At 47.7% G+C, this 22,525-nt stretch overlaps 1 protein-coding gene across 1 annotated transcript in view; it reads left to right on the plus strand.

Annotated features, from left to right (window-relative positions):
* Nucleotides 1-22,525, plus strand: part of Lrrc8d (leucine rich repeat containing 8 VRAC subunit D) — an 87,336-nt gene that overhangs the window by 14,346 nt on the left and 50,465 nt on the right. The gene's annotated exons all lie outside the window — the stretch shown is intronic.

Raw genomic sequence — 22,525 nt, forward strand, 5'->3', positions numbered from 1 at the left:
CTTCTCCTCCTCCTTATTCTTCTGGTTTTTCAAGACAGGGTTTCTCCGTGTAGTTTTCGTGCCTGTCCTGGATCTCGCTCTGTAGACCAGGCTGGCCTCAAACTCACAGAGATCCGCCTGCTCTGCCTCCCTAGTGCTGGGATTAAAGACGTGTGCCACCACCACCACCACCACCTGGTGTGAATGTTGATTCTTTTAGGGGCACGTGCATTCAGTGCGTGTGTGTGTGTGTGTGTGTGTGTGTGTGTGTGTGTGTGTGTGTGTGTTTGTACATTACTCATGAATGTCATGGAGCTTGTATGGAGTTCGGGGGTAATCCTGTAGGTCAGTTCTCCTCTTACACCTTCACACAGGATCTGGGAGTCAAAATCAGATCGTCAGGCCTAGACAGCAAGTGCTTGCTTTCCCCACTAAACCATCTCGCTGGCCCCCAACTTCTGAGTTTCAAAGGGAAAGATAACTACCCATATGTGATACGCACAGAATAGAGTTTAGAAGGGATATCCATGAACACATTAAGAGTAGTCATTGCTCAGTGGTAAAATTATAGATGACTTTTAGAAAGACTTGCTTTTAATTGTGTGTGTGTTTGTGCATGTGCATGTGAGTGCTGGTGTCCTTGGAGGTCAGAGGTGTCGGAACCTCAGGAGCTGAAGTCATAGGTAATTGTGAGCTGCCCCAAATGGGTGCTGGGAACTGAGTCCTGTTCCTTGGCCAGAGCAATATGCTCTCTTAAGAGCTGAGTCTTCTCTCGGGCCCTATGGATCATTTTTGCTTTTTTTTTTAATATAGCTTTCTGTATTATCTGAGCTTTAAAAATACCCAGCTATTACATTTATTGTCAAAATGAACCCAGTTCTCTTCATCTTGAAGAGAAGAGGTAAACCACGAGGAAGCGAACTGAGAAGACTCGCCTGCATTCTAAATTTGCACCCAGCCGGTTTGGAGTTTGAGATGAGCACACAGACTCACATCACCTCCACTTTCTGGGCAGGAAGAAGACAGAGTTGGCTGCTTTTAGTTTTATCTGTCCTGTTCCTTTCAGCCTGTATAGCAAGAAGGACTGACCCTAAGCTAACTCAGGAATCAGTATGCTCCAAGGCATTAGGAGAAGGTTTCTTAACTGAGTTCACTGGCTCTCTCTTTCTACGTAATTGAGGTTTTTTTTCCCTGTACAGAACTGCTTTGTGCCTCTTTTGAAAAATAATGAGCCAAATGAGAATGTTTCGAAGCTACCTAAAACACAGCCTTTTTGGGTGGGGTTCGAGACGGTTTCTCTGTGTAGTTTTGGTGCCTGTCCTGGATCTTGCTCTGTAGACCAGGCTGGCCTTGAACTCACAGAGATCTGCCTGGCTCTGCCTCCTGAGTGCTGGGATCAAAGGCGTGCGCTGCCTCCCGGCAAAGCCCAGCTTTTCAAATACAACTTTTTGCTGTTTGGTTTGTTTATAAACATGCAGCTGGTGGTTTGCTGGCATGAACCTGGTGAGGGAGTCAGGTGTGGGGGGATCACTTGTCAACGGTGTGGGCGTAGTAATAACCGATGTGAGGCTGTCTAGAGATCAGAAAGAGGAAATGTCTGAGAAGATTGTGATTACTGTTGTTCTGATATTATTCATTATATTTTCTGAATTTATTTGGGTTTCCAATATAAAGCAGATCAAACTAAGGTTTAGGAAAAATAGTATCACTTAATACAAACAGACAAATGCTGACTGTCTATTGTTATTGTTACTACTTTTGAAGGATTCCAGATTAACTAAGGCCTCATGTATGACAGACAAGCATGTACTACAGCTATTCACATATATGAATAATTGCTATTTAAGGGATTATGAACAGAACGTAGCAATTTTTCTTTGTTATAATTTCATAGTAGATATTTTCCAAGTGAGTGAGTTCCTGGGGTACTTTAAGAGAATATTGAAACATTAATGAGGTTTTTGTTATTTGTAGTAAAATCCTATCACACTATTCAGTAGCTGGGAGTAAGGGTAGCGAATTTGACTTCATACTCACTTCTGAACAGCGATGTGGTAGTCGGAGGGTCGCATTGGCAGAGGAACACGGGCACAGGTTCTGGGGACTGCCAGCCTTACCCATGGGGCCCTGGGACCTTGCTCTCATTGCTTTCTCCCTGGTCTTCAACCTGCTGTTTGCAGCTGTGAAAATCAGTGAGAACCAGGCTGGGGCTAAGGGCGTGAGTGGGGAGAGAAATAACCTGCTGTTGTGTTCAGTGCAGAGGAGGAGGGTAGTCTACAGTCTGTGCTCTCACCCGCAGAGAACAGCTGCCTGGGACAGGCTCGCACCTTTGCTCTTGTGTGTGTGAAGCGTAACACTCTAATGACCGCCCTTAGGGGAAGACTGCCCTTAGGGAAAGGTTGGCGGGCACTATTTTTGCTTACCTTTTCATCCATTATTTCACTGTGGCTCCCCTGCCTGTTCTAATCATTCGCTCTTTGAAGGAGGAGATCTTGTGGTCTGTGTTGCCACAGAGGCCCAGTGTGGACTCCAGATACTAAAATGGTGCATTATGAAAACCAGAGTGAAAATTTTAAAATGACAAAAATGACTTTGGCAGGATCCTCAAGATCATATTCACAATTGTAAGCTTAATGTGCTCATTATAAGCCTTTATTTACATCCAGTGTAATAAAATAAGCTATTTTAGATATTTTCTGGATTAAAATTCTTTTCCATTTTCAGTGTCAATTTGTAGGTAACTTGTGTATTTGGGAGTGCAGAACATTTTACAATTTCAAAATATAGTCACCCAAGTTTTATTCTTACTTTATGGATGGAGCCCAAGAGTTTGAGTTGAATGTCACTCATTAGGTGAACTTCCCATTTGGGCACAATGTTGGGTGGGCACTCTTACAGATGTTCTACTCCAGGAAGATGTTCCCTTCACCATTCCAAGGTACAGAAAAGGTGCAGATTAAGCTTTTGTAGACAGCACCAAAACCTCTGCCCTCTCTAATTTCTCTTTAATCAGTAACATCATGGATTAAGCCTTTTATGGTAAAACTTAAAAGATTAACACAAATGTGGCCATAGCTTGTCCCTCATGAAATGATTAACAAGATAGACTTGCCTGACTTCATCTTTCTCTCCTTTTCTTCTGTGAGTTCTCTAACCCCAGAGCTCTTTACTTTTCTGGACAAGTCCAGTTATTTGGCTTTTATTTTTGAGACAGGGTCTTACTATGTAGACCAGGCTAGCCTCAAATTTAGGGATCCACCTGCCACTGCCTCCTGAGTGCAGGATTAAGGTGTCTGCCTTTCCCTATCCCCAATGTGGTTTGTTTGTTTGTTTAGATTTTTTTTTGTAATTCTTCCAACATTCCTCATTTTCCATTTTGAAGTTACTTTGGGAAACCTCATTTGCCAAAGATGATCTTCTGGGATAAGGCAGATGAAGTATGGACAGGAACACTAGCTTCTGTCGAGGAGCAGATCTCCAAAGCTGGGCTTCAGAGCACTGTTGCTGGGGGCCCATTCTGCCCAGGCGGCAGAGAGAAACTTCAGGAGGAAGAGTGTGGAGTATGTACAGACCACTGACTGTCACAGGTTTTATGCTGGAACAGCCAGGAAAGCACACCTCTGGCACTATAACTGTGTCTCCGTCAGAAAGTAAGGTTTGAGTCTTTTTTTTTTTTTGGTTTTTCGAGACAGGGTTTCTCTGTGTAGCTTTGCGCTTTTCCTGGAACTCACTTGGTAGCCCAGGCTGGCCTCGAACTCACAGAGATCTACCTGGCTCTACCTCCCGAGTGCTGGGATTAAAGGCATGCGCCACCACCGCCCGGCTTAAGGTTGATTCTTATTATTTCTCTTTAAAAGAGGGATACCATGACTGTGGCTTTTTACGCTTTCGTAAAGCTCCATCCGGTTCCTCCGTCCACACGGCTTTGTGCTTCTGAAGTTTCTCATTCTACATCCCTCTCCTTGATTGTTTTTTCAGAATCTATTACTATTTTGAGATTACTGTTCTCTCCTTATGACTATGTGGCACAGAGGCAGAAGTGTGCTTAAAAGGACATTTCAAGAATTGTTGGAAATTCTGTCCTTACCTCAAACAAAACTTCATGTGATGCTTTTTGTGAAAGTAAAGCCAGCAGCTCAAATAGCAATTTTTGAAACCAGACATTCTAACACAGTAACATTCAAAGATAGAGGAGACACTTACGTGCCGAGGACTGGGGGGATACCGTTTTCTGTGATAAGCCGTCCTTTCTCTAAGGGCAGACAACTTCTTGTATGCACAGTAGGAACTCTGCAGTTCACACGTGATCGTCTGTGAGGGGAGATCTTCCAGGAAGTGTTTGCTGACGTCACACAGTGTGGCAGCACAGGAGTTACAAACGTCACACAACACGTGTGTTGTGTGTTCAGAGCCAAGGCTCCAGCAGAGTCAGCCTGTGCTGCCCGAAGTACCCTGGATTCCACGTATTTTTGATTTTGAATTAATTTTCTATCCTTGTTCGTGCTAAATTTCTTGTGAGCCCCTGCATTTACTTATGTGGTCCCACGGTGAGGTGGACTCAGGTCTGTGACCCCCTATATTTACTTATGTGGCCCCACGGTGGGGTGGACTCAGGTCTGTGACCCCCTACATTTACCTATGTGGCCCCACGGTGGGGTGGACTCAGGTCTGTGACCCCCTACATTTACTTATGTGGCCCCATGGTGGGGATGGACTCAGGTCTGTGACCCCCTACATTTGCTTATGTCGCCCCACGGTGGGGTGGACTCAGGTCTGTGACCCCCTACATTTACTTATGTGGCACCACAGTGGGGATGGACTCAGTTTCAGACGCTGTGTAGGAAGAAACACAAACGTGTACATTGTAGCAAGTTGTTGCTGAAGATAGACGTGAAGGAGATCGGGGAGAGTTCCAGAGCTTCAGCTCGGCTGTCATTTCTGCTGCTCCTCATGGTCTCTGGGCCCTGACTGCCTGTCATGGGAAACTGGTCGGTGTAGGCTTGAAGAGCTTTTGAGCCACGGTCCTGCTCTTGCCTGCCACTGGACAAGCTGTTTTTTCCTATGTTTTCATGGGTGATGTATTTGAGATCTTGTTCCTATTTGGTTTTTTTTTTTTTTAATAAAAGTTGACTGTTTAGAAGTAAAAACTTTCATCTGGTTCTTTGTTATGGTAAGATAATAAATCCTCATTTAAGGGAAATATAGGAAATAAAGGGACAATTGACATGCGCCTTCGCAGGCAGACCTTCAGTTGATTAGAGTGGATTCGGGTCTCTGTGTTGCCTCCTGACTGTTTCCTGTGGCAGCTGCACACCTCTGCGGGTCTGTTCCCTGAATGTAAAACAAGAGCCCCAGCAGTGGCGGCCTCACGTGCCTTACCTGGAGACCTTTGGGGGCTACGTTCATACTGCATGAATGCAGCAGAGTGTTGATTAAGTAGACCATGTCTCTCAATGCTCACTCTGTGCTCACCAAGTGCTCAGGCGGTGCAGTGGGCTGTGGATGGACAGGCGGTGCAGTGGGCTGTGGATGCTCAGACGGTGCAGTGGACTGTGGATGGACAGGCGGTGCAGTGGGCTGTGGATGGACAGGCGGTGCAGTGGGCTGTGGACAGACAGGCAGTGCAGTGGGCTGTGGATGGACAGGCGGTGCAGTGGGCTGTGGATGGACAGGCGGTGCAGTGGGCTGTGGATGGACAGGCAGTGCAGTGGGCTGTGGATGGACAGGCGGTGCAGTGGGCTGTGGATGCTCAGGCGGTGCAGTGGGCTGTGGGTGGACAGGCAGTGCAGTGGGCTGTGGATGGACAGACGGTACAGTGGGCTGTGGATGGACAGACGGTGCAGTGGGCTGTGGATGGACAGACGGTGCAGTGGGCTGTGGATGCTCAGGCGGTGCAGTGGGCTGTGAGTGGACAGGCGGTGCAGTGGGCTGTAAATGGACAGGCGGTGCAGTGGGCTGTGGATGGACAGACGGTGCAGTGGGCTGTGGATGGACAGGCGGTGCAGTGGGCTGTGGATGGACAGACGGTGCAGTGGGCTGTGGATGGACAGACGGTGCAGTGGGCTGTGGATGGACAGACGGTGCAGTGGGCTGTGGATGGACAGACGGTGCAGTGGACTGTGGATGGACAGACGGTGCAGTGGGCTGTGGATGGACAGGCGGTGCAGTGGGCTGTGGATGGACAGACGGTGCAGTGGGCTGTGGATGGACAGGCGGTGCAGTGGGCTGTGGATGGACAGACGGTGCAGTGGGCTGTGGATGATCAGGCGGTGCAGTGGGCTGTGGACGGACAGGCGATGGGTGCAGTGGGCTGTGGATGGACAGGCAGTGCAGTGGACTGTGAATGCTCAGGCGGTGCAGTGGGCTGTAAATGGACAGGCGGTGCAGTGGGCTGTGGATGGACAGGCGGTGCAGTGGACTGTGAATGCTCAGGCAGTGCAGTGGGCTGTAAATGGACAGGCGGTACAGTGGGCTGTAAATGGACAGGCGGTGCAGTGGACTGTGAATGCTCAGGCGGTACAGTGGGCTGTAAATGGACAGGCGGTACAGTGGGCTGTAGATGGACAGGCGGTGCAGTGGGCTGTGGATGGACAGGCGGTGCAGTGGGCTGTGGATGCTCAGGCGGTGCAGTGGACTGTGAATGCTCAGACGGTGCAGTGGGCTGTAAATGGACAGATGGTGCAGTGGGCTGTGGATGGACAGACGGTGCAGTGTGCTGTGGACGGACAGGCGATGGGTGCAGTGGGCTGTGGATGGACAGGCGGTACAGTGGGCTGTGGATGGACAGACGGTGCAGTGGGCTGTGGATGGACAGGCGGTGCAGTGGGCTGTGGATGGACAGACGGTGCAGTGGGCTGTGGATGGACAGACAGTGCAGTGGGCTGTGGATGGACAGGCGGTGCAGTGGGCTGTGGATGGACAGACAGTGCAGTGGGCTGTGAGTGGACAGACGGTGCAGTGGGCTGTGGATGGACAGGCGGTGCAGTGGGCTGTGGATGCTCAGGCGGTGCAGTGGGCTGTGGATGGACAGGCGATGGGTGCAGTAGGCTGTGGATGGACAGGCGGTGCAGTGGGCTGTAAATGGACAGGCAGTGCAGTGGGCTGTGGATGGACAGGCGATGGGTGCAGTGGGCTGTGGATGGACAGGCAGTGCAGTGGGCTGTGAGTGGACAGGCAGTGCAGTGGGCTGTGGATGGACAGGCGGTGCAGTGGGCTGTGGATGGACAGGCGGTGCAGTGGGCTGTGGACGGACAGGCGGTACAGTGGGCTGTGGATGGACAGACGGTGCAGTGGGCTGTGGATGGACAGACGGTGCAGTGGGCTGTGGATGGACAGGCGGTGCAGTGGGCTGTGGATGGACAGGCAGTGCAGTGGGCTGTGGATGGACAGGCGGTGCAGTGGGCTGTGGACGGACAGGCGGTACAGTGGGCTGTGGATGGACAGACGGTGCAGTGGGCTGTGGATGGACAGACGGTGCAGTGGGCTGTGGATGGACAGGCGGTACAGTGGGCTGTGGATGGACAGACGGTGCAGTGGGCTGTAAATGGACAGATGGTGCAGTGGGCTGTGGATGGACAGGCGGTGCAGTGGGCTGTGGATGCTCAGGCGGTGCAGTGGGCTGTGGGTGGACAGACGGTGCAGTGGGCTGTGGATTGACAGGCGGTGCAGTGGGCTGTGGATGGACAGGCGGTGCAGTGGGCTGTAAATGGACAGACGGTGCAGTGGGCTGTGGATGGACAGACAGTGCAGTGGGCTGTGGATGGACAGGCGGTGCAATGGGCTGTGGATGGACAGGCGGTGCAGTGGGCTGTGGATGGACAAGCGGTGCAGTGGGCTGTGGATGGACAGGCGGTGCAGTGGGCTGTGGATGGACAGGCGGTGCAATGGGCTGTGGATGGACAGGCGGTGCAGTGGGCTGTGGATGGACAAGCGGTGCAGTGGGCTGTGGATGGACAGGCGGTGCAATGGGCTGTGGATGGACAGGCGGTGCAGTGGGCTGTGGATGGACAAGCGGTGCAGTGGATGGCTGAGCTGTGTGGAAGTAGGTGGGGCAATGGCCTCGAGTCTGTTTGCCTAATTCGTAATCCTAATACCAGTTCCTCTGGTATTTTCTGTGTGTGCCTTTGTTTTTCTGCACTTTGGTGTGAGGGTGTCGTGTTTATAAAGAAAGCCTTGGTGTCTTTCAAGTATAATGCATTCTTAAACTAACCCCAGTTGGCTCTGACCCTTTGAGATTTTAAAATTGCTTTGTTCCAGTTTTTGCGCATTTTTGAAATATTAAAAATGTTCTTGAGGGGGTGGGTCATGGGAAAAGTTTCCCAGGGTTGTTTGTTCTTAGAAAACTGTAATTTTGCATGGAGAGGTTTAATGCAGGGTTCAAGTCTACCAGGTGTGGAGCTTGTTTGGTGTTTACTGTGTTTTCAGGGTATGAAGTGGGAGACAGAGCCTCTTCAAGTCTCTGCCTTCAGTCCTCGCATTGTCCCATCAAAGGAAGGTCTGAAGGAAAGCCCGGGTTTGTGTTGGAGCCGCATGTCAATAAATGAGGATCAAAAGATTCTTCTGTTCTCTGTTTTTTTGTCTTTGAACCAGGACTTTCCAGAAAGAACACAGACTTGTTTTGAATATTGCCGCCTCTGGGTGCGATTATGCAAGTCAGTAGTATTTTGGATTTTTAAAACCCCCTTTCATAATAGTTGCAGAGGTATGAAATTGCAAGGAAAACAAAAATACCTCCGCTCCCCCCAAACAATTTATACAAAGCAGTCTTTGAGTGCAGGTAGTCTTCAGTTTACAAGGATTGTAGTTCTTCACCATGGATGACATGGTTATTTTCTCATTTACATCCCACCTGTAATGAATTTCAGTCTACTTAAGTCTGCCAAAACCTTTTTAACTGAGTATATGAGCATATTCTGTGTGTTTGTGTGTGTGTGTGTGGGGGGGGAACACAGGCACGTGTGTACACTTGTATGTGGATGCATACATGCATATGGAGGTCAGAGGTCAATTTTCAGGTGTCATTCTTCAAGTGGAGTCCACCTTGGTTTTTGAGACAGGGTCTTTCACTGGCTTTCAGATGGCCAGTGAATGCCAGGGATCTGTTGTCTGAGCCTCCCCAGCACCGGGACTTAGCAAGGCCAGCTTTTTGTGTTGCTCTGGGATCAGGTCTGCAGCACTCTGATGAAGCCGTCTCCCCAGTCATAAAGATTCTAAATTCTGTCTGATACCCGTGGATGTTCCCCGTGTGCTAACTCCATTTCAGGCTGCCATCAAGTCCTCCCACAGCTGCCATGTCTACAGCCTCCCTGCCCCTGACCTCTGACCTCTGACCTCCAGGGCTCCCTATCCACTGGAGCCAATCTGCCTGCCACCTGCTGATACCCTCAGTGCTTTTCTTTGTTCTCGGGTTTCTTAAGAAAACAGTGTCCTCACATAAGGCCTTGTATGAGGAAGGCCCTGCCTACCTCTCTAGTCCAAAGCCGATGCCCCGCCCCCTTCCCTCCACACATACTCATCCACAGCCTTACAGTACCTCCCACCTGACAGGCTTTGTGCCTCCCTCTGCCACCTTTCAGCTAGCTTTCTCCTGGATCTTCCTGTTGTCCTAACTTGTGCTCTTCTTCAGCAAACCTTCCTTAACTCCTAAACTAGACGATGTCTCCATATTGCATGTGTTCTCCTCATCCTTTCTAACAGACGTCAAGCTCCATGAGAGCTTAACGATGTTTGTCTTGTGCCCACGTTGTGTTCTGAAGTTGAGCACACAGTAGGATCTCCACTGTTCTTGGAGTGAATGAACACGATCCAACCCCTCCCCCAGTTTTGTGTGGTAGGTACTTACCATAATGGCCTAGGTACAACTTCCCTTTAAAAGAAGTTTTTAAAAAAACATACATTCAGCCAGCTTCTTTTGTTGACTTTAATTTTGCTTATTGTACTAAATATGTACAAATACGTGCTTGTAGCCTGTGCAGTTGTTAAAACATTTGAAGCCAGGCATGTGGCGTACAACTGTATTTCAGCCCTTGGGAGACTGAGGTAGGAGGAAGATGATGAGTTCAAGGCCAGCCTGGACCACATAATAAGACCCTGCCTCCTGCCGCCCACAAAAGGGCTCAGCAGATAAAAAAAGTTCCTGCTGAGAAGCCTGATGAGTTTCACTTCCCTTAGTGTGTGTGTGTGGGTGGGTGGGGGGTGTTTCTGTATCATGAAAGGGGAGACCCTCCCACTGTAAGTTGTTCTTACCTCTACATCACCCATGTTGTCACAGGCAAGTGGGCAGGCCCATGCATGCACATACACAGAGAATAAGTGGATGTAATAAAAAAAGAATAAATGAGATCTTAATGTATTTAAAAACATATGAAAAATCAAAAGAAGTGCAAACAATTCAAAGCATTAAAATTGAAGCAAATGTCAATGTGACAAATTTGCTTTTGCCAAGCAGTCACCTGGGTTGATTTAAAAACAAAACAAAACAAAACAAACAAACAAACAAACAAAAACCCAGAAGGTTGTTGCCTTGGTCTCCAGTACACACGGTACATGGGAGTCCTTTGCCCTTGATAATAGAGCTATGGATAATGCTTGTTTTCATAAATTCAGAATCAAACACTGTAGTCTGGAAGGCTGCTTCCTCACTGAGGACTCTCGACTCCATCAGACCACAGCACTGCCTGTGAATGTCCTTAACAATTTTGATGATTTGAATGGCTGATAACTTTCTGGGTAGTGTGATCCAGTGGTTTTGTTCATTCCAAGGTAGCTCTGAAGCCGGGTAAGGTGGCACACGTTGGCAGTCCTATCACGCAGGGGAATGAATGGTGGGTCTGAGGATAGCTTGGGCTGCATGATAAAACCTTGTCTCTCAAAAGCAAAACAAAACACTGATCCAAGACATAAAATTCAGTTATTGTTAAAACTAGGAGCAGAAATGTAATAATTTGTTAGTCTTAATTCTTAGGAGTATAGACGCACGCTACAGGTTTCAGCCTGTAACCGAGCATCAGAGTGTTGGTGGAAGTCAGCAGGTGAGAGAATGTACCCACGCTGCTGTAGAAACAGATCAGACATTTTCTTTTTTCCTGCCATTGCCTCTGCTGAAATAGCGAACTGCCAGAATCCAGTGTTCGTAATTCCTTCTCCTTTGGACTTCATTGAAGGTGGCTGTGTGATTGGGTGTGTTTCTGCGTGTCTTTTCCTTATTGTCTGTATCGTGCCTCAGTTTACTGCCTTTCATTTTGTGGTCACATGAAATGATCTTGCTTGGGGAAAGTGCCGTACATAAGCGGCACTTCATTGTCGTGCTTTCCTCTGTGGCACATGTGCCGTTGAGGACAAGGAGCCCCGGCATGTTTACCGTCATAAACACAAATCTCGAGACCATGTTGATAAGAACTGCCAGGCTGGAGACGTGGCTCAGTCGGCAGAGTGTTTCCCTAGCAGCTATGAGGTCCAGGTCCATCCCCAGCATCCCATATATGAAATGTGATGGCACATGCCTGTAATCCTAGCATGCTAGAGACGGAAAATTAGAAGTTCAAGGCCATCCACAGCTACAGTGAGTTCAAGGTCAGCCTGGGCTACATGATACCCTGTCTGTAAAAAGGGAAAAGAACCACTTGTTTCCAAGGCCAGTGTACATTTAGACCAGATTCTTTGGGGTTAACATTGAAATGAAACCACAGATTTGAAGGGAGACTGTGGAGAAGTCATAGACTCTTGAGCATGTCCGGAAGGTCCTTGTTCCTGGGGCTGGAGAGATGGCCTAGGGCTTAAAAGCACTTTCTGCTTGGCTGGAGAAATAGCCCAGGGTGCTTCCTGCCATTGCAGAAGACCAGGGTGTGGTTCCTGGCACCCACATCAGGTAGCTCACAGCCTCTGTAATTCCAGTTCCAGGGGATCTTCCCTGGACACCTGCGCTTCACTTGGTACTTCAGTCAGTGCTCTATTGCTGTGAGGAGACACCATGCCCTGGGCAACTCTTATGAAAGAGAGCATTGAATTATTAAGGGCTTACTTCAGAGGTTTGGTCCATTGTCCTCATGGTGGGGAGCATGGGCAGCATGCAGGCAGACATGGTGCTGGAGCAGTAGCTGAGGTCTACATCCTAATCTCTAGGCAGAGAGATCAACACTGGACCTAGTGTGGGGTTTTGAAACCTCAAAGCCCACTCCCAGTGACACACTTCCTCCAACAAGGCCACATGTCCTAATCCTTCTCAGATAGCGCCACTCCCTAGTGAGTAAGCATTCCAATATGTGAGCCTGTGAGGGCCGTTCTTATTCAGACCACCACTCAGGGTGCACACAAATGTACACGGATGCATAGAAATACACACAAGTAACGACTGAATGAGTCTCTTCACAAACCCTTATTCCCTGCTCCAGAACACTTGGTGCCGGCTCTCAGAGCAGCTGGATCCTTGTGTTCCTGGAAATGTTCTGTTTTATGTGTCTTCTCTACCCTGCAGCCTTGGCTGTCCTTGTATTTTACAAAGCCCCCCTCTTTGTGAGAGAAATGATGAAGCTTTGCTTCCCGGTATCACTGAGACCACGTAGTTCTCTGTGAATGTCCCCGGTGGGCTATTTCTGGTTCCCTAAGTAACACTGCGGCTCTTCTCCCACAGTAGCCAGGAAACACCTGCTGAAGGAGGGGACTCAGAGCCCAGCGGAGCAGCCGAAGCCAGTTAAGGGAGAGAGTGGCCATGCCAAGTGGAGTGGGGGCTGATGTGGATCTCAGAGTTGAAGGCACATTGTCAGCCTAAACACAACCTTGATTTTAACCTGTGGGTCTACAGCAAGCAGTCATATAAGGTTATTTTTTATATATGTGAATCACTTTATTGATAATTATCACCCCAAACGATTGGCCTTTTAAAGTGTACGATCCAGTATCAGTACATTTGTGGAGTTGCGCAACCATCACCATGTTTTTTTATACACTTTGTCACTTGAAAGGAGACTGCTCATTAGAAATTATTTTCCCTGTCAACCCCACTGGCCTCTGGCAAACATCAATCTTTGTCAGCTTGCCAATTATGGATATTGAAAGTACATGCACTCATGTAAGTGTCTGGCTTTGTTCACTGAATATGACACTCTTACGGTTCAACAATGCCTACCTGGCTCAATACACCAATCCTTCATTGCCGCAGAACATTCCACTATATAAATATGTGGTATTTTTAAATACGATATTCAGTAGTGTTCAGTAATCCAAATTGTTGTAAGATAGCTCTTGAGGTTGTTTTGTTGTGTAGAACTGAGTCTAGATACCCCACATATTGTCCATAGTGACTGGTTAACAGGTGTTTGTGAGACGTTTCCTGTTTGGGCTGGTACTTGTGATACCTTATGAACAAGTTTTGAGGCAATGTGGTTTTCCCTTTTCTTGGTGTGTCCTAGGGATATGATTGATAGGTCAGATTTTAGTCGTTCAACATTTTGAGGAACTCTGAAACCATTTTCATTCCCACTAGCAATGTGCGAAGGTTTGGGTTTCATTCATTCTTGTCAACGCTTTTTGACCATAGAGGCACATCCGCAGGTATGAAATGGTGCCTCACTGTGGGTTTGATTTATATTTCTCTCATGACTAAGGTGGCAAAGCATCCATTCACGTGGAGACAAATTTAGTTAAAATTTATTTTTTCTTCTTGAATTGAAATTCTCCTAGAATCTTGAATTACAACTTAAGATAAAGAAATCCTTTGGGGATTCTTAAAGGAGATAAAGTCAGTTTATAAGAATTGGAAGATGGAGCTGGGTGGTGGCAGCACAACCCTAGCACTTGGGAGGCAGAGGCAGGAGGATCTCTGTAGGCCAGCCTGGTTTGCAGGGTGAGTTCCAGGACAGCCAGGGCTACACAGAGAAGCCCTGTCTCAAAAAACCAAACCAAAACAAAACAAAACCCTTGGAAGATGGAGAGGGAAGTCCGCCACACGGCCACCACGTTTGTGGGAGCTGACCGTCGGGCAGGCCAGGAGTTGAGTTTGACAATCTCACCTTTCAGAGCCTACTCCATTGTGGCCCTGGAGTGTGGTTGATGCACCTGCTGACACTCCATCGGAGAAAAGTTACTTTACCTTTGCCAGCAGCTATCAGTAGGGGTGGGACCCCATGTCTACTTGCCCCTCTCAGGGCTGGGACTCGTCTGGCTTGAACCTGTGCAGGTTTTGTGCATGTTGCCACAGTCTCCGAATTCATATATGTACCAGTCCTGTTGTGTCTAGAAAACACGGTGTCCTTGGAGTCATCACCCATCTCCATCACTGTAATAGTAACTAGGAACTAATTGTCTCATTCTGGTCATGTACTGTGCCTATGCTAAATCATTTGTGTGGCTATTTAATTGGTACTAATTTATAATGCAGAGGAGCTGTTCCTATGTGAGAACCATATTCCTGGAAGAGAAACGGAGTCTAATCACCCTGAGTCATTTACCCCATGTTGTATACTCCACAGATAGCAGCCTTTGAGCCTCTAGGCTTGCAGCGTGTTGAGCCACTGGACTCAGTACACATGTTCCCTATGCCCTGCTTAATCTTTGCACTGGGGATTGAGTTGCTATCGAAAGAAACTGGTCTTCATATTGATGCTGTGCTGTTTGAGGCTTTGTAGGTACCACCGTGGGCTGCTTACAGAAATGCAAAGGCTGTGGCAGGGACCTCCCCAGGATATGTAGCTGGCCCGGAAGTCATGGTGACAGTCTTGTCCATGCCTTGGAAAGTTGGACTTACTCCTAGACTCAGCAGAGGTTTTTGAGTCATGATTAGATTTTCTTTTTCTCTAACAGAGTACAACATGTGGCGGCACCGTGGAGGTTGGATGGGAGCGGGTGGAGGTGGGTGACAGGGAACTCACTTTGGAGTTAAAGTCTAGATCTAGGCAGTGGGTAGGAGAGAACCATGATGAAAGGTTTCCAAGGGGACGTCATAAGGACTTGGTAACTGTTGGTGAGACAAGGACTGGAAGATGCCTTCAGGTATTGTAGCTTGGGCGCTGTGGAAGATGCGGTCTTTGATAAGGAGTTGAAGGGTTGGAGAAGAGATGCAGGAGCCCGTGGTCGGCTTCAGGAGCCCGTGGTCGGCTTCAGGAGCCGGTGGTCGGCTTCAGGAGCCCGTGGTCGGCTTCAGGAGCCCGTGGCCGGCTTCAGGAGCCGGTGGCCGGCTTCAGGAGCCCGTGGCCGGCTTCAGGAGCCGGTGGTCGGCTTCAGGAGCCGGTGGTCGGCTTCAGGAGCCGGTGGTCGGCTTCAGGAGCCGGTGGTCGGCTTCAGGAGCCGGTGGTCGGCTTCAGGAGCCGGTGGTCGGCTTCAGGAGCCCGTGGTCGGCTTCAGGAGCCCGTGGTCGGCTTCAGGAGCCGGTGGTCGGCTTCAGGAGCCCGTGGTCGGCTTCAGGAGCCGGTGGTCGGCTTCAGAGCTCTCGGCTCTTCACCATCACTGCTTTTTCCGCTTCCTCTGGAGGATACATCTCACTGCATTTGCGTGCCTTGAGGCTTTCTTGAAAATTAATGGACACCGAAGTGTCTGTTGGCCTCAGGTAATTTTCAAAGTCAGGAAGCAGGTTTCATTAAACCATGAGAGATTTTACTACAGTTTTCTTTGTTGTTGACAAGTTTTCTCTTTAGGTATATTTAGAAGGGAAGCACAAAAGCATTCTATCACTCGGGTAGCGAGAGTCATTTTACACACCCTCGCCCTGATGCCCACGGGACTCAGCCTGGGTGTCCAGATCATTTCACACACGTCTGGTCCTAACCTTGGCCATGAGATTCCTCACGACCCAACTTCGTCGTAAGCAAAATGGACCGTGTCAGAACCGGAGGAGCCCAGAACCAAGCTGCCGCTCTCAATTCAGATCATGAGCATATGTTCACCTTGGTAATTCTTTAAAGGAAACAAGTAGTATTCCGGGCATTTTATTCTTGGATCATTTAAAGCTGAGTAATTTCTATAGGACACTCGAGACCTTCAAGTTCGGCATAAAATGCAACTTTAGCTGTACTTCCAAGGCTGCTTCTGGGGTGAAAAGCTTGGTGATATATTATAGAGGGGCTGATGAAGCCGATTCCTGTGCTGTTGGGTTCATGCCTGGAGGTCGCAGAGTTATGTAAGCTGTTTACAGCAAGGCACTGGTGAAGGCAAGTTCATTAGCCACTGGGAGGGACGGACCCCCGAGCGTTTGGGATGATGGCTATCGCTGGCCTTTTCTTGCAGATGTCTGATGTTTACAGAGTGAAATTATCTCGTGTCTATCTAGGGTTAAGTGTCACAGGCTCCTGGGTAATGTCATGCAACAGAGTTTGTCTTTCGTGCTTTGTTGAAGAAAGTGAGTAGATGATTACCTGGGTTTGGCTGCTGTCTGGCCCTTCATTAATCATTGATTGAAAACACAGAAGCACTTTCCTTGCTAAGGGCCTGTATAGAGCAGTCTTTACTTAAGTTTCAGATTTTCTTTTCTCTTTCTTTCTTTTTCTTCTTGTTTTTTAAGTAGCTCACACTGGCATCAGACTTGCTATATATATATGGATGACTTTGAACTCTGGATCCTCAGCCTCCCAAGTGCTGCAGTTACTGGCATGTGCCACTGTATCCCAACCATGGTGGGCTTTTGTGATTTGAATACCCAGGAGAATACTGCCATATACTACTTTCTCTATGTATATGCTTGTGTGTGTGTGTGTGTGTGTATGTATATGTGTGCGTGTATTTAAAGCTTAAAATTTAACAGAACACAAAGCTTATGAATTAGTGTTTGTGTTTAGTTTAATTTACAGAGGGCATAATTACTCTTCGATTTCTGATGACAATAGTTTTTTTTTTTTCCCCAGCAAAGTCTTGTTTCTGCTACTTAGAGGCTTATTTACCAGATGGCTTTAACTGTCATCTCAGAATAGTTTATGTGACTAAACATAATTCCTAAACTTAAGTGATTCACAGTCCGAAAGTGTTGACAGTCTGAACATTTTACCTGTGTGTGAGTTTCTCTTCATGATGCTGTCACAAGACACTTGCCAAGAGCCACTTGGAGAGGGACTGGCGTGGCTTGTGGTTTAAGAGGGATGTGATGTGGAAGGCTCGGTGACAGGACCCTGAGGTGGCCGGTCACAGGTCACCCGCGTCTGCAGTCAGAAAGTGGATTCCGCCTGGAACCCCAGCCAGCGCTTTCACAGACACACCCAGAGGTGTCTCCTAGGTGGCTCTGAATCCTACCAAAGTGACCGTCAAGATTAACCCTCACCCTGTGGCTTGGCACAGACGATAGATACACTTATTTTAATACCGGGACTGGAGATGGCTTAGCTGTGAAGAGCGCTGGCCGCTCTTCCAGAGGCAGTTTCCCCATGCCTGCATGATGGCTCACAGCGTCTGTGACTCCAGTCCCAGGGGATCCAGTGCCCTCTTCTCACATCCCAGGGCGCCAACCACACATACGATGTGTAGATATAGGTACGGGCAAACCACCTATATACATAAAATAAATAAATACAACTTTGAAAAGTCCTTCAATACCTTGTCTCTCTTCAGTGGTAAAATTCCATTGAACATTCTAGGAAGTGTTTTTTTAATACTTTTTCTGCCATTGTTTTGGTCTGTTTGATTTCATACTCTGCTTTCTGTCTCTTCGGTTTTGCCATGAACACTTGGAGCTTTTTGCCGACTTTGGCATTGGAGCTGGAATGTTCCTGCTGACCTAATATTATTGGGGGGACGTGACTGATCTCTTGCATAGCATCGGGAATCTCTTGCAGAATTTGAAATCTAGGCATTATAAATTGGGGCACCACATGTCTGAGAGTGTATTGGTAAAGGGCCACAGTGTAAGCGGCAGCCCCTCCACTGACAGCCGCCAGTGGGGTGCCAACCATGAGTGCTTACTCAGAACATGCTCAGTGATTTGCGCTTCCCTTCTGTGCTCGTGATCTGGGAGTGGAGCGTAGCCTGACCTGCCAGCTGTTGTTTGAGACGTTCCAGATCCTTCCAGGCCACACCGCTCAGTGCTGAGACGTGAGGTCTAAAATTGCCATGACGGGGGTCAGGGGTCAACACTGCCCATCAGTGAGCTACTGACGTGTTCTTTACTCTTGGTGCCTTCCTTCCTTCCTTCCTTCCTTCCTTCCTTCCTTCCTTCCTTCCTTCCTTCCTTCCTTCCTTCCTTCCTTTTTGGTCAAGGTCTTACTGTATAGCCTTGACTGACCTCGAACTAACAGATCTCTGTCTGCCTCTAACCAGTTACTGTTTGTTTTAAAGTTTGTATTTATTTGTGTGTGTTGTTTGCTGTGTATGCATTCATATGGGAGTGTGTGTGTGTGTGTGTGTGTGTGTGTGTGTGTGTGTGTGTATGTGTGTGAAGGCCAGAGCTGATACTGGATGTCTTCCTTCTGTTGGCTTTTCCCCTTTATTTTTAATACCCGGTCTCACTGAAACTGGAGCCCACGTTTTGGTCATACTGACTGGCCCACAAGCTTCAAGCATCTTCCTGTCTGTCCTTCCATCTGCCCCCAGCACTACCCTGCCGGGCTTTTTGACATCGGTGCTGGGGGTCTGCATGCTGCATGGCAGCCACTTCACTCTTGCTGGGACTCCTGTGGTCGTGACCTAGGGTCATGACCTGCAGACGCCCCGACCCAGAGCACGCTCGTCACTTGTCCTCTCTGTCACTTGCCCTGGTTTCTCCAGTGTCTGTTTCTGTATCCACATCTCCAAGACAGTGTCCCCGAGGATAAAGAAATGTCAGAAATGTGTCCAATATACATCTGTACTTAGCTGTTTGTCTTTCCTATGGGCTGTATTTACTTAATGCAACTTCATTTCCCTGAAGTGAAAGTTGACGAGGTTCTGAATTCTGGAGAAGGTTGTGCTCTCGTTATCTTGTCCCATTTTGTCCCTTTCCCACCTTTTAGATGACCCTGCCCATCCAGGCTTACGCCTTGCACCTTAAGCCTTCTGCAGATAGTAAATAGTAAGCTGTGTGCAGAGCTTCTGGGAATACTTTTAAGTAATTTAAATACAATTTGTCTCTTTTCCATCTCCTTGGGAGCAGATTTGTGCCAGTTTGAATTGGGGTGGAATATTGGGAATTGTAGATGGGATTAATCATGACCCAAAAAGAATAAGGATTGTTTATTTTTTAAGACCGATTTTTAGACTACCAACTCAAAAGATTTACTTCCTCTGTCCAGACTGTGAACAGTTGTCTTGTTCTCAGCAAAGGCAACAGTGTTGAAATGTTCTTAAAAACAGTGTGTACAGGCTTTTACAGTGAGGACAGGCTCAAGAACATGAAGATACTGTCTCAACCTGATCTCTCTGGAAAATCCTTGCTGCTGTCTTCAAATGTCACAGCTCCACAGAACTGTGCAGACTGCATACAGAGAAGGAATTCAAACTCGGGTTCTGCATCCTTGCCTCATGGGAAGAGGGTGGAAGGGGGAGCTGTTTTCATACATGATTTCACACATATATGTGCTTCTTGGCTATCTCATGGCCAAGCCTTGGATATGGAACACCCGACTGCTGGCCAGCAAAGCCGGACGGAAGTAGTGAAGGTCAAGCTGGGTTTAAAGTTCGTGGCTTCCTCCCAACGCTGGTCTTCTTTGCACGTACCAGGCTCCGTGTGTGTCCACGATGGGCTGACAGTGTGGATACCTTCCAAACAGCCTCTGGAAGCAGCATCCATGGAATGCTGCCATCCTATGCTACTGCCCGGTACTGAGACTGGGACCTGAGATTGCCGTGTGGGATTGGGGAGGAGAGTGAGCGAGTGTGGGGTGAGTTCCTTCCTCGTGAGAGCCCATCTACGGTCGGGACCTTGACCTGCCTTCCCAGAAAGAAGGCTACGACACAGAACCTAATGTTCAGCTTTCCTCTATTGTACAAATAAGGCTTCTTGAAAAGCTGAGAATTATAGCTGAAGAATTAAAATATGAAATATGCCCTTGCTATAACACATGATTTAAAGTTCTCATGATTTAAGCAATTGATAAAAATTTTGGCACAGTCCTCATAAAATCTCTAGGTGTATAATAATTCTGTTAAGTTTGCTCACAAAGCCTGAGTAGTCATCGTCTTCTCTCCTCCTCTTCCTCTTCCACTTCTTCTTCCTCCTCTTCCTCCTCCTCCACTTTCTCTCTTCCTCCTCCTCCTCCTCTCCCTCCTCCTCCTCCTCCTCTCCCTCCTCCTCCTCCTCTTCTCTCTCCTTCTACTCCTCTTCCTCTTCATTTTGTTTTTTGGAGACAGGGTCTCACTGTTTAGCCATGGCTGGCCTGGAACTCAAAGAGCTCTTGTACTTGCCTTCTTGCCTGGGTTAAAGTTGTGGCTACCACGCCCAGCCTGAGTGTTCTTAATGTAGAAATCCGTAGGTTCTCCCTGTGTGTTTCATGACAAATACACCGTGATTATTTTACTGAGTGTAGTTCTTATAGAAACGCTAAACTACCAGCCAGAGGAGACGATGTTGCTAAAATGAGTTTCAGGACCAAAGTGTCGGCCTCGTCATAGCTTTTGTTGCCTGGTGACCTAACCAGTTATTAATCTTTTCTGTGTAGTGTTTTTCCCTCATCATCTGCCGAAAATATTTGGGCAGTTCTATCTTGTGGGAATTGCCATTCATCAGGAAATGCTTGTTCATAGATGTAAGCCAGACCACACATAGCAGCAAATGTTATTTATCACCATGGAAACCAGAAATCACAAGAGGATCATCTTAAGTGTCGGGCATTCTGCTTCTTCGGGGGACAAGTAGAATTCAGCTTTGGTTTTGTTCACTCGGGGCTCACTCACTCGTTACAGGGCACTTACCATCTGTTCCTCTGTGGAGATTTGTTTAATGACTAAATTTCACTTACACAAAGCCAAGCCCATCGTTAACGAGGAAGAGCTCGGAGAAGGAGGTGCCAGTTTGCTTCCAGTGTGGAGTCTGTCAGTGTTGACCCCTGATTCGGAAGCAGAGGAACTCTTTCATTAATTTGTCTGTTGTGTGTATGTGCATGCCATAGTAGACTTGTGTAGGCCAGAAGACAACCTAGGAGTTGTCTCTCCTTCCGGCATGTGGGTTCTGAGGACCAAACTCAGGTCATCAGGAATGCCTTTACCCAGTGATCCATCTCGCCAGCCCAGCACCTGTGTGTATGCACTGAGAGGTATAGTGTGGATATATCTATCCTGTAACAGGAGTGAGGAGGATGTATTGCTCGTTAATTGACTTTACATCTTTAATAAAAGTAAAAAACCTCACAGCCCAGGGAAGATTGGAGTCCTTGCCCTGTGGCTCCGTCCTTCCTCTTCACTCTTTACGAAAAGACTGCCAACCTCATCTCTGTGGTGAAGGGTGCAATAGTGTGAATTGACGATGCCGAGTTTGATTACAGGCGGAAGGTCCTGTTCGTAGATAAAACATGAAGAGTGCCTTCTGCAGTCATCCACAGACACTTCATTTAGGGGGGATTGGCAGAGGGAGTTCCAGGACAGCCAGCACTGTTACACAGAGAAACTCTGTCTCGGGAAAAAAGAAAAGAAAGGTTATCTTCCGGACAAAGAGGATATGTAAATGAAGCTATAATCTAGTTTTATGTAGGTCAGGTATCTCGTTGGAATCTTTGGACTTGATTCTGATATGCCAGTTTTGGAGATGCCCTTTGATTTTTTTAAATATAGGAGTGTACTAGATCACAAGTGTTTAAATGTGCACATGGTTAAAAAGTGAGAGCCATAAAATATTTTACTGCCTGGCCTTCACAGATGCCGTAAAAGGGAGCCAAGTGTTCTTCACTCAGTCATAATTCATCTCTTTTTCTATTTTATTTTAGACAGGGTCTCAGCCCTGGGCCATCCTGGAATTCACTCTGTAGACCAGGCTGGCCTCAAACTCTCTCCAGTATGGTAGCCACTGAACTTGAAGTTTGACTGCTGAATACTTGAAATATGGGTACTGTGACTGAGCCATTGAAATTTTCATTGTCATTTAACAGTTTCTAAGATATCTGCCTGCTTCTGCCTCACCTAGTGCTGGGTTTAAAGGTGTGTACCACCACCACACCTGGGTGAGAATTCTTTCGGCGATGAAGAGTTCCCAGTGCGAGAGCCGGGCTTTGTTGTTTCAGTTTTTTTATATTGGTCACGTCGATGTCGGTCAAGTTGACCTTTGTCAAACAAGGGTCTTTATAGTATCTACCTGCTAAGATTGCCAGGCACTCTATGTGTATGAATACTTCAATTTTGCTTTGCATATAGTTAAAGCTTTGTAGAGGTTTGCTTGTGGTCTGGTAATCCTTGTATACTTACCCCCGCTCCTTTCCCCCTGTGTTATGGAAAGGGACTCTGCATTCCAGGGTGATGTGTACATGGACCTGGCTAGTGTCCTGTATACCCCGTGTGGAGGCCAGCTGTGCTGGTGTCCTGTGTAGGCTCCTAACAATGGCTCCTCTTGGGTCCAGCATTTGACATAGGTGTCGTGGTGCATGTTTGGTTTTTACTGGATGGTTATGGCATGTCCTGGTAGATGGATAAATTATTCTGTAAGAATGCTTCAGAAATAAAATAGACATAT

The sequence above is a fragment of the Peromyscus leucopus genome, chromosome 10, assembly GCF_004664715.2.
Source record: "Peromyscus leucopus breed LL Stock chromosome 10, UCI_PerLeu_2.1, whole genome shotgun sequence".
Lineage (NCBI taxonomy): Eukaryota > Metazoa > Chordata > Mammalia > Rodentia > Cricetidae > Peromyscus > Peromyscus leucopus.